This window comes from Hypanus sabinus, chromosome 19 (genome assembly GCF_030144855.1).
Source record: "Hypanus sabinus isolate sHypSab1 chromosome 19, sHypSab1.hap1, whole genome shotgun sequence".
Lineage (NCBI taxonomy): Eukaryota > Metazoa > Chordata > Chondrichthyes > Myliobatiformes > Dasyatidae > Hypanus > Hypanus sabinus.
Window position 1 is genome coordinate 46,044,701 of NC_082724.1, and position 12,060 is coordinate 46,056,760.

The window sequence follows — 12,060 nt, forward strand, 5'->3', positions numbered from 1 at the left end:
TGTGGAATCTGCACCATGAAAGACAGTCGAACCCAGAACATTAAATATAGTTAAGTTGTTAGAAACAGTTCTCATGTTAAAAGATGTAGGAAAAAATGCTGAACCGGATACTGAATTTGGCTTGGCATTCCATGGTCTCCCCTTAACTATTCTGTTGGTTACATCCTCTGAGAAGTTCAACAGATTTGTCAAATGTGATTTTCTTCTACAAACCCCATTTCCAGAAAAGTTGGGATATTTTCCAAAATGCAATAAAAACAAAAATCTGTGATATGTTAATTCACGTGAACCTTTATTTAACTGACAGAAGTACAAAGAAAAGATTTTCAATAGTTTTACTGACCAACTTAATTGTATTTTGTAAATATACACAAATTTAGAATTTGATGGCTGCAACACACTCAACAAACGTTGGGACAGAGGCATGTTTACCATTGTGTTACATCACCTTTCCTTTTAATAACACTTTTTAATCATTTTGGAACTGAGGATACTAATTGTAGTAGATTTGCAATTGGAAATTTTGTCCATTCTTGCTTGATATAAGACTTAAGCTGCTCAACAGTCTGTGGTCTCCGTTGTCTGATTCTCCTCTTCATGATGCGCCATACATTTTCAATAGGAGATTGATCTGGATTGGCAGCAGGCCAGTCAAGCACACACACTCTGTCTACAGAGCCATGCTGCTATAGCCCGTGCAGAATGTGGTCTGGCATTATCCTGCTGAAATAAGCATGGACGTCCCAGGAAGAGTCGTCGCCTTGATGGCAACATATGTCTCTCTAAAATCCTAATATATGCCTCAGAGTCAATGGTACCTTCACATACATGCAACTCACCCACGCCGTGGGCACTGATGCACCGCCATGCCATCACAGATGCTGGCTTTTGCAACTTTGGCTGATAACAATCAGGATGGTCGTTTTCATCTTTGGCACGGAGAACTCGACTCCTGTTTTTTCTGAAAAGTAGCTGAAATGTGGACTCATCTGACCACAGCACCTGGTTCCACAGTCTTTTGGTCCATCTGAGATGAGCTCGGGCCCAGAGAACTCGCCAGCATTTCTGCATAGAGTTGATGTATGAATTCCTCCTTGCGTAACAGAGTTTCAAGTTGCATTTCTGGATGCAACAACGGACTGTGTTAAGTGACAATGGTTTTCTGAAGTACTCCCGAGCCCAGGTGGCTATAATTGTCACAGTAGCATGACGGTTTCTTAGGCAGTGCTGCCTGAGGGCTCGAAGATCACACACATTCAACAGTGGTTTCCAACCTTGCCCTTTACACACTGAGATGTCTCTGAATTCTCTGAATCTTTTCACAATATTATGTACAGTAGATGTTGAAAGACCTAAATTCTCTGCAATCTTGCATTGGGAAATGTTCCTTTTGAACTGACTAACAATTCTCTCACGAATTTTGGCACAAAGGGGTGAGCCGTGATCCATCCTTGCTTGCAAAGACTGAGCCTTTGATGGATGCTACTTTTACACCAAGTCATGATACCTCACCTGCTACCAGTTAGCCTGCTTAATGTGGAGTCTTCCAAACCGGTGTTACTTGAATATTCTGTGCACTTTTCAATCTTATTTTAACTCTGTCCCAACTTTTGTTGAGTGTGTTGCAGCCATCAAATTCTAAATTTGTGTATATTTACAAAATACAATTAAGTTGGTCAGTAAAACTATTGAAAATCTTTTCTTTGTACTTTTGTCAGTTAAATAAAGGTTCACGTGAATTAACATATCACAGATTTTTGTTTTTATTGCATTTTGGAAAATATCCCAACTTTTCTGGAAATGGGGTTTGTATAAAGCTCTCCAATCTTACATTCTATTTATTTATTGGTTTGTTTATTGATTGTTCATTTGTTTTTTTTTTGGTCTTTACACAGATTGTCATCTTTTGCACATTGGTTGTTTGACTATTTTTGTGTATAGGTTTTCATTGATTCTATTGTTTTCCTTTGTATCTACTGTGAATGCCCACACAAAAATGAATTTCGGGGTAGTAGATGGTAATGTATGTATACTTTGATAATAAACTTACTTTGAACTGTGTCCTTTTACCACTTCCTTAGAATAGATTCAAATTGCCAAAGTCGCATTCACAGAATTGTATCCCTCAAGCGACCTTTCTGATCGATCCCCCACACACCCCCACTTTGCCATCCAACCACCAAGACAGATCTGCTATTAATTGTCCACAAACTGCGGAATGACCTGCGAATCCAGATCATAGATCCTAGAGCTTCCCTTCAGCATCAAAGAGAGAGACTATTGAAAAGGATACAGACCTCAAGTCAGAGATCCCGTAGGGGGAAAGCATTGTCATAGCTGGAAGTGGAGCTTCCAGGAAACCTCAATAAATTGTGGAATGGCTGCAATAGGTCAGTGAAGAAGAGCTTTTTTTTTGAAGGTTTTTTAAAAGGCTACTATGACTGATTTGTATTGTTTTAGGAAAGGCATAATTAGTTGTAGGACAGAAAGAAAAGCTATAGAGATAATCACAAGAAATGTTGGGAATAAGTCCTTTGGCCCAGAAGCGTGAACATCTAGGCAAAGGTCACACTACAACCGAAGACCAAAAGCCGCCAAGCAAGGCATAGGTACCACATTCAACAGCTTCAGTTGGGGACTGGCTGTAAACTAAACAGTAATTTATACACCAGAGAGTTTTCAAAACATTTCTATCATAGTTCATTTGGCAGCCACTTGTTGATGGTAACATTTGTTATAAGCAGGCCCACTGGACACTGCATCTTTCTACTAATCCACCTTTTCTCATAGACTTTTGATCTTTGATTCATCTGATGTTTGTGAGTTTATTATAATGTCCTAAATTCAAAGTGTTGATGTGTTAATCTCAGCAGGACTGCAGAACATCTTCAGTATTGAAGGCCAGACAGCAACAGGAAGCCATGCGTCTGAGTGAGGGCAGAGAATGAATAATCTCACTGTCCTTACACAGCACCACAGGAAAAATTACTCCAGCATCTGACAGCTTTGCCAAGGTAAGCTCACCAGAATCATTTTTCTTTATAAATATAGAATATTTGTCAGAATCAGAATCAGGTTTAAATCACCAGCATAGGTCATGAAATTTGTGAAAGGTTGCAGAGGACAAAATTGCTCAGAGAAGTCTTGGACAAGAAAAAGAATTCTTACACTGCAATGTAATAAAAAAAATCAAATCTTTTGGAGGTTATGTTTCAGAATTGCTTGTCATATATTTTCGACATAATAACATAAGACTATAAGACCTAGGAGTAGATTTAGGTCATACGGCCCTTTGAGATTGTGCCAATCCCTCATGGTTGATTTATTATCCCTCTCAACCCCACTCTCCTACCTTCTCCCTGGAAAATTTGACACCCTGATTAATCAAGAAGCTATCAACCTTCACCTTAAATATACTCAATGACTTGGCCCACCTCGATATTGTATTTGTAGCTATGAATTCCAAAGATTCACCACCATTTGGCTAAACAAATGTATCCTCCTCTCGGTTCAAAATGTACAACCCTCAATTCTGAGTCTGTGCTCCCTGGTCCTAGACTCTTCCACCATAGGAAACATCATCTCCACATCCATAGAATCCAGACCTTTCAATATTCGGTAGATTTCCATGAAATTTCCCCTCATTCAGTCTGACCAATGCCTCATCATTACATAAAGAAGAGAAAATCTGCAGACACTGGAAATCAAAGTACTACACACAAATACTGGAGGAATTCAGCAGGTCAGGCAGCAACTATGGAAAAGAGTAAACAGTCGATGTTTTAACAGTTCTGATGAAAGATTTCGACCTTTTGGTCTTTTCCATAGATGCTGCCTGGCCTGCTTAGTTCCTCCAACATTTTGTGTGTATTACTCATCATTAAATCCTTATTTTTGTATTCTAGTCCTCTCAAAATAAATATTAACTGTGCATTTGCCTTCCTTACCACCAACTCAACCTACAAGTTAACCTTTAGGGAATCCTGCACAAGGACTCCCAAGTCCCTCTGCCTTCAGATTTTTGAATTTTCTCCCCATTTAAAAAATAGTCCACATCCTTATTCTTTCTGCCAAAGCGCACAACCATGCACTACCCTATATTGCATTCCATCCTCCACATCCTTGCCATTCCCCCAATCTGTCCTTCTGCAGACACCTTACTTCCTCAACCCTACCTTTCCACCTATCTTCATATCATCTGTAAACTTGGTCACAAAGCCATCAAATCATTCACCCAAATCACTGCTGTAGGTCGTGAAATGAAGCTGTCCCAACACAGACCCCTGTGGCCCACCATTAGTCATCAGCAGCCAATCAGAAAAGGCTGCCTTTACTTACACTCTTGCCAGTCAGCAATCTTTTATCCCTTCTAGTACCTTTCCTGTAATACCAAGGGTTCTTATCTTGTTACATAGACTCATGTCCAGCACCTTGTCAAACACTTTCTGAAAATCCAAATAAACACCATCTACTGATTCTCCTTTGTTATTTCCTGTTATTTCCTTCAAGAATAATAACATATTTCTCATGCAAAATCTCCCCTTTAGAAAACCATGCTGACTTTGGCTTATTTTATCATGTGTTTCCAAGTAATCCCAAAACCTCGTCCTTCATAATAGACTCCATAACTTTCCCAACCACTGAAGTCAGGCTAACTGGCTTATCTATTTCCTTCCTTCTGCCTTCAAGGGCAGACTGGCGTTTGCAATGTTCCAGTCCTCAGGAACCGTACCAGAATCTAGTGATTCTTGAAAGATCATTACTAACGCCTCCACAATCTCTTCAGCTACCTCTTTCAGAATCCTGGGGTGCAGTCCATCTCATCCAGGTGAATTATCTGCCTTCAGACTTTTCAGCTTCCCAAGCACCTCCTTAGTAATAGCAACTACACTCACTTCTACCCCATGACGCTCTCATATTTCTGGCATTCTGTTGGAGTCTTCCACAGAGAAGACTGACACAAACTACTTATTCAGTTCCTCTACCAGTTCTTTGTCCCGTTACTGCCACTCCAGTGGTGTTTTCTAGCAGTCCAATTATCCACGCACATCTCTCTTTTACTCCTCATATATCTAAAAAGTATATTTTATATTATCTTTTATATTATTGCCTATGTTATCTTCATACTGTATTTAATCTTTTCTCACTTTATGGCTTTTTTAGTTGCGTTCTGCTGGTTTTAAAAGCTTCCCAATCCTCTAGCTTTGCACTAGTTTTTGATATATTTTATGCCCATTCTTTTCCTTTTATGTTGTCTTTTACTTCCCTTATTAGCCATGGTTGCCTCTTCCTCCCTTTAGAATACTTCATCTTTGGGATGTATTTTTCCTGCACTTTCCAAATTCCCCCCAGAAACATCAGCAATAAAGTTGTGTTATCTGACAAGAAGTAAAAAAAAATTCTTTCCACTTAACACTACTTCACCCAAGTTTTCAAGTTTTGTGTGAAAAAAATTACCTACAATTCAGTAGGTTTGCTTGATTCAGGCTTTGTAATTGAGAGAAACAGATTAAACAAACACAGAAACGTGCCATGGCAGAGAGCATGACTCATATCCCAAGGGGCTGTCTGAAATTGCTCGTGATATATTTGAAGTGAAGATCCATGTGGATACAAAAATAATAATCTAATTTATTAGTAGATTCATTTTTTCCATTGTTTTGGATGCTTATTGGGAATTTGTGTTCACATAACTGGTTAGATGTTATAACAGCAGTTTTTAGCAAATGTATTGGCTGAATATGTCTGAGACTGGTTCTGTTAAGTAATCTAGTTAGACAATAATAATTAGGTAAAATCCATCATCTGGCAATCTCTGTGACTATCTTATAGGTACACTATGGATGTGGCAGTTCTCTATTGCATCTAATAGTGTTCAGTATCAATTTTATTAAAAGCAGCCAGAATTGTTAGGAATTCATTGTATTTGAATTTATTCATCATTTGCTTATTGGTTATGAATAATTAAGCGGCACTGGATTTGACTGCTGTGACTTTCTGAAAACTTATTTCCACTTTTAGCCCTTGGTAACTATCTGGTATTTCATTAGAGGTGTTAATATACATTTGAAATAACTGAGTGAAGGAGCTTCATATTTTCAACTGATTTTTGATTCAAATATCAATCTAAAATACATAGAATATAAACTGAGAGGAAGTTAGTTTTCTTCCTATTTACAATTCTGGAGGTAATTAGTTCAGTTGAACAAGTCACCAGTCGTAGGAAAATTACAAAAGAAAGGTTATTCTTGTAAGAGGAAGAAATGATAGGGGAAGGAAAGAGGAGAGCAGAATTTGGATTGCAATTACAAAGAGCAAGCAAATGCAGAAAGGACTATGCGATTGCTAGTTGTTCTTTAGACTTGTGTGTTATCTAGCTGTTTCCTAACATCAACAAATGATTTTAGTAACACAAGGGATTCTGGAGATGTTGGAAATCCAGAGCAACACACGCAAATTGCTGGAGGAACTCAGCAAGTCAGGAGGCTTCAGTGGAGAGGAATAAACAGTCAATGTTTTAGGCCAGACCCTTCATCAGCCCCTTTATTCCTCTCCACAGATGCTGTCTGATCTGCTGAGTTCCTCCAGTATCTTGTGTGTTGCAAATGATTTCAGTGACATATGTTTTAAATAAATCAATTTCCAACAAAAAAATTTTCAATTTGTTTATATTCAACTGTTGTTTCAATGTGATGTGCTCTTTCATATTACTCTCATACTTTTCATGATATTGGAGGCTATTCAGTCCATTGATTCTCTGCTGTTTCTGAAAGCTTCACCACACTCCCATTTCCCCATGGACTTCCCTGTAGCCTGTCCTTTCTCATGTATCTATCAATTCTTCTCAATCTTCTTGCTGCTTGACTATCAGAAACAATTTAACCTTGCATGTTACCCTGCTAGAATGTATTTAGTATGTTTATATTCAAATGAAGATAGGATTCTAAAATCTCTGCTCATATTGTTTAGAGGGTAATGCAGTTGGACTAACATGTCAACACACACAAAATGCTGGTGGAACACAGCAGGCCAGGCAGCATCTATAAGGAGAAACACTGTCTACGTTTCGGGCTGAGACCCTTCGTCAGGACGGTCAGGAAGGGTCTTGGCCCAAAATGTCAACAACGTTTCTCCTTATAGATGCTACCTGGCCTGCTGTGGTCCACCAGTATTTTGTGTGTGCTGTTTGAATTTACAGCATCTGCAGATTTCCTCTTGTTTGCTCTTTAAATGGACTAACATGTCTCAAGGTTAGTGGCTTTGTCCATGTCTAAGTGTGAATCCTGGATTCAAAAGCATAACAATGTATCTCTACAAAGCAAGGAAAGTTAATTTGACACTGGATGAATTAATATTTAAGAAAAGGACATTTTCAGCTAATTAATAGTGGGTAAAGTACCTTTGCTGAGACAAAGGTACTTTGGTGGAATTACAAACAAGAGAAAATCTGCAAATGCTGGAAATCCAAGCAACAAACACAAAATGCTGGAGGAACTCAGCAGGCTAGGCAGCATCTATGGAAAAGAGCACAGTCTCAGCCTGAATCATCAACTGTACTCCTTTCCATAGATGCTGCCTGGCCTGCTGAGTCTCTCCAGTATCTTATGTGTGTTGGCAGAATCACAAATGTTTTTCATCTGTTCATATTTATGATTTAAATTCTGAACACAAAACCTATCCTTGAATATCTGCATGATGGAAAATTTTTAGGAACCTGGTATTTCATAAATGCAAAGAGGTATTGAAATGACTGTGCCTTTAAAGAGAATTCACCTTGAATTTATTTCTCATTGACAGGTAGCAATTTTTCTTATAATTGCATATGCTGTTTTCAGTCAGTCTGCTCGAAGTGTCACTCATGTGATGATACTAGATGTAGGAATGTATGACATGATTGGCTATAACTTAAAAAATAAAAGTTTCACTTAAATTTCTATCTTTTTCTTTTCCTTCCACCATCACATTTATTTTCTATTTTCTGCTCTTCATTGCCTTTAAACTTACTTCTTCTCTCTATTTCTACCTTTATATTTTATTTCTTTTACCATGAACCCACAAACTAAACAGGTTCAGGAATAAGTATTTTCCAAACAAATTTTGTTGGAATTTGCACCTGATAGAATTCAACTGTTCAGGAAAGGAAAAATAATTGGGGTAGGAAACATGATGGCGTTTCCAGCAGTGATGAGAGGATACTGTGGCGATCCACTTTCTGCACAGGCGAACCGGCTCACAAATAGCCAGCGCGCAAGGAGAGACTTTGGTAATGCACCTCTCACGTCATTTCCATCTGGAGAGGGCGGGCGCTAGGGATTAAATACCATCGCCACAAAGTTTGAATAAACTAGTCTCGAAACAACTTACCGACTGCATGTCGTCTCTAGCTCTGTATGTAGTACATCGCTACATTGGTGACCCCTACGGTCCAAATGAGATTTGGACCAAAGATGACCGACTCTTCATCTGTTCACGCAGTTTCGCTAAAACTGCCGACTTTCTGGATGCCGCGACCACGTGTGTGATTTAGCCAAGCAGAAGCCCAGTTCCAGATTCGGCAGATATCCTCTGATTCCACGCATTACTATCACGTGGTGAGCGCCCTTGACCAGGAGACAGCCGCCCAGGTTGCGGATTTCATACAGTCGCCCCCGGAAGAAGGCAAATATGAAGCATTCAAAGCGCTGCTCATTGGGACCTTTGGCCTCTCACAGCGTGAGCGGGGTGCCTGCCTGCTTCACCTGGACGGTTTGGGAGACAGGCTACCATCAGCATTGATGAACGAGATGCTGGCCCTGGCTGACGGACACAAGCCCTGCCTCATGTTTGAGCAGGCGTTCCTAGAGCAGCTGCCCGAGGACATACATCTGCTGCTGGCTGACGCAGATTTCAGTGACCCCCGGAAGGTGGTGGCCCGGGCAGACGTGCTGTGGAAAGCCAAGAGGGAGAGCATGGCGTCCATTGGTCAGATTACCAAGCCACGCACCCAACAACAGACCAGACCAGGCCCGGCAGGGGGGCGCACACAACACAGAGGCAGGAGTGAGGAGGCCAGTGAACAGTGGTGTTTCTACCACCAGCGGTGGGGCACAGAAGCCCACCGTTGTCGCCCGCCCTGCAAGGGCCAGGGCCAGCAGCCGCTAATGACTATGGCAGCTGGCCACCAGGACAGCCTCTTGTACATCTGGGACAAACAGTCGGGACGCAGCTTCTTGGTCGACACTGGTGTGGAAATCAGTGTCTTGCCCCCGACTGGGTACGACACCTGCAACAGGAAGCCAGGACCCACCCTGAGGGCCGCAAACGGCAGCACAATACGGACCTGCACAGTGCAGCTGCAGTTCAGCACCAGCCGGTTCATGTGGGACTTCACACTGGCCGCGGTGGCCCAACCACTCCTGGGGGCGGACTTCTTGCGAGCTCACAGCCTGCTGGTCGACTTGCAAGGGAAAAGACTGGTACATGCTGAGACTTTCCAGACATTCTCCCTGGGTGAAGCCAAGTTGCCGGCCCCACACCTGGACTCCATCATGATGTTGGACAATGAATTCCCCAAAATCCTGGTGGACTTTTCATCAATTCTGGCACCGCAGTTCACGGCAGCCATGCCCAGACACAGGGTTCAGCACCACATCCCGAGCAAGGGACCACCCCTCCATGCCTGTGCACGAAGGCTGCCCCCGGAAAAGCTCCGCCTGGCGAAGGAGGAGTTCAAGAGGATGGAGGAATTGGGGATCGTATGCAGGTCCGACAGCCCATGGGCCTCCCCCCTGCACATGGTGCCCAAAGCAGCCGGGCGTTGGAGACCATGCGGCGACTACCACAGACTGAATGAGGCTACAACTCCAGACTGCTACCCTGTGCCGCACATACAGGACTTTGCAGCAAACCTGCACGGGGCAAGAATATTTTCCAAAGTAGACAACTTCCGGGGGTACCATCAAATCCCGGTGCACCCTGAAGACATCCCCTAAACAACACTCATCACCCCGTTCGGCCTGTTCGAGTTCCTCCGAATGCCGTTCGGCCTGAAGAATGCCGCACAAACATTCCAGCGGCTAATGGATGTGGTGGGTTGCGACCTGGACTTAGCGTTTATCTATTTGGATGACATCCTTATAGCCAGCAGTAGTCGCCAGGAGCATCTGTCCCACCTCCCTCAGCTCTACTCCCGCCTGAGTGATTTCGGCGTCACGATCAACCCGGCCAAATGCCAGTTCGGTCTCGATACCATCGACTTCCTGGGCCACAGGATTACCAAAGACAGGGCAACACCTCTGCCCGCCAAGGTAGACGCAATCCGCCACTTTGTTCGGCCCAACACGGTCAAAGGCCTACAGGAGTTTGTTGGTATGGTGAACTTCTACCACCGTTTCCTCCCCTCAGCAGCCCGTATCATGTGCCCTTTGTACACCCTGATGTCGGGTAAAGGCAAGGACATTACTTGGGACGAGGAGGCCACGGCCGCTTTCGTTAAAGCCAAGGAAGCCTTGGCAGATGCCGTGATGCTGGTGCACCCCAGAATGGACATTCCAACCGCACTCACGGTGGACGCATCCGACAAGGCAGTCAGTGGGGTGCTGGAGCAGCTCATCGAGGGGCGCTGGCAACCCCTGGCGTTCTTCAGCAAGCACCTACGACCACTCGAAATCAAGTACAGTGCTTTCGACCGGGAGCTGTTGGCACTGTATCTGGCAATCTGGCATTTCAGGTACTTCGTTAAAGGCAGGCCGTTCACCGCATTCATGGACCACAAACCGTTGACCTTCACGTTCACAAAGGTGTCCGATCCCTGGTCGGCTCGCCAGCAGTGACATCTGTCCTACATATCCAAGTACGTGACAGACATCCAGCATGTCTTGGGAAATGACAACATCATTATGGATGCACTCTCCAGACCAGCTGTCCAGGCCCTGTTCCTGGGGGTGGACTATGCATCACTGGCGGAGGCACAGCAGGCAGACGACGAGATGCCCAGCTACAGGACCGCAGTCTCGGGTTTGCAGCTGCAGGAATTTCTCGTAGGCCCAGGTAAGAGGACCCTCCTGTGTGATGTGGCTACTGGCCAACCTCGCCCCATCATCCCGGCAGCCTGAAGGCGGCGACTTTTTGACTCCATACACAGTTTGGTGCACCTATCAATCAGGACAACCATCCGGCTGGTCTCCAGCAAGTTCGCATGGCACGGACTTCGTAAGCAGGTCAGTGAATGGGCCAGAACGTGCGCGCAGTGCCAAACAGCCAAGGTGCAGCGGCACACTAAAGCCCCGCCGCAGTAGTTCGAACCCATCCACCGGAGGTTCGACCACATTCATGTGGATATCGTGGGCCCCCTACCAGTGTCCCAAGGAGCGCGGTACCTCCTAACTATGGTAGACCAGTTCACGAGGTGGCCAGAGGCGGTCCCGCTCACCGACACATCTGCCGATTCCTGCGCCTGAGCACTGATTGCAACCTGGGTAGCACATTTCGGGGTACCGGCCCACATTACCTCCAACAGAGGCGCCCAGTTCACCTCCAGCCTGTGGTCGGCTGTGGCCAGCCTGTTGGGAACGCAGCTACACCACGCAACTGCCTACCACCCACAGTAGATCGGACTAGTGGAACACTTCTACCATCACTTGAAGTCGGCTCTCATGGCCCGCCTGAGAGGACCTAACTGGGTGGATGAGCTTCCCTGGGTCCTACTCAGAATCCGCAGGGCGCCCAAAGAGGATCTGCACACCTCGTCGGCCGAGTTGGTGTACGGCGCACCCCTGGCCATCCCGGGAGAGTTCATACCAGCCCCAAGGGGGCAAGAGTTAGAACCCACAGCAGTCCTGGACAGACTACACGAAAGGCTCGGCAACCCGGCCCCTGTGCCAGCTTCACAGCACGGATGAACACCGACCCATGTACCCAAAGACCTACAGGACTGTAAGTTTGTGTTTGTATGAAGGGGCAGACACCAGGCACCGCTACAGTGGCTGTACGAGGGGCCGTTCAAGGTGATCAACACATACGTTCTGGACATTGGGGGGAGAGAGGAGCTTTTCATGGTGGACCGACTCAAACCAGCCCATG

The 12,060-nt window shown here is 44.3% G+C and overlaps 1 protein-coding gene across 1 annotated transcript in view; it reads left to right on the forward strand.

Annotated features, from left to right (window-relative positions):
- Positions 1 to 12,060, forward strand: part of LOC132378174 (protein bassoon-like) — a 487,211-nt gene that overhangs the window by 416,688 nt on the left and 58,463 nt on the right. The window contains exon 15 of the mRNA XM_059944909.1: positions 2,871 to 3,014. The gene's annotated coding sequence lies outside the window, so the exon portion shown is untranslated. The remainder of the gene's footprint in view (positions 1 to 2,870; positions 3,015 to 12,060) is intronic.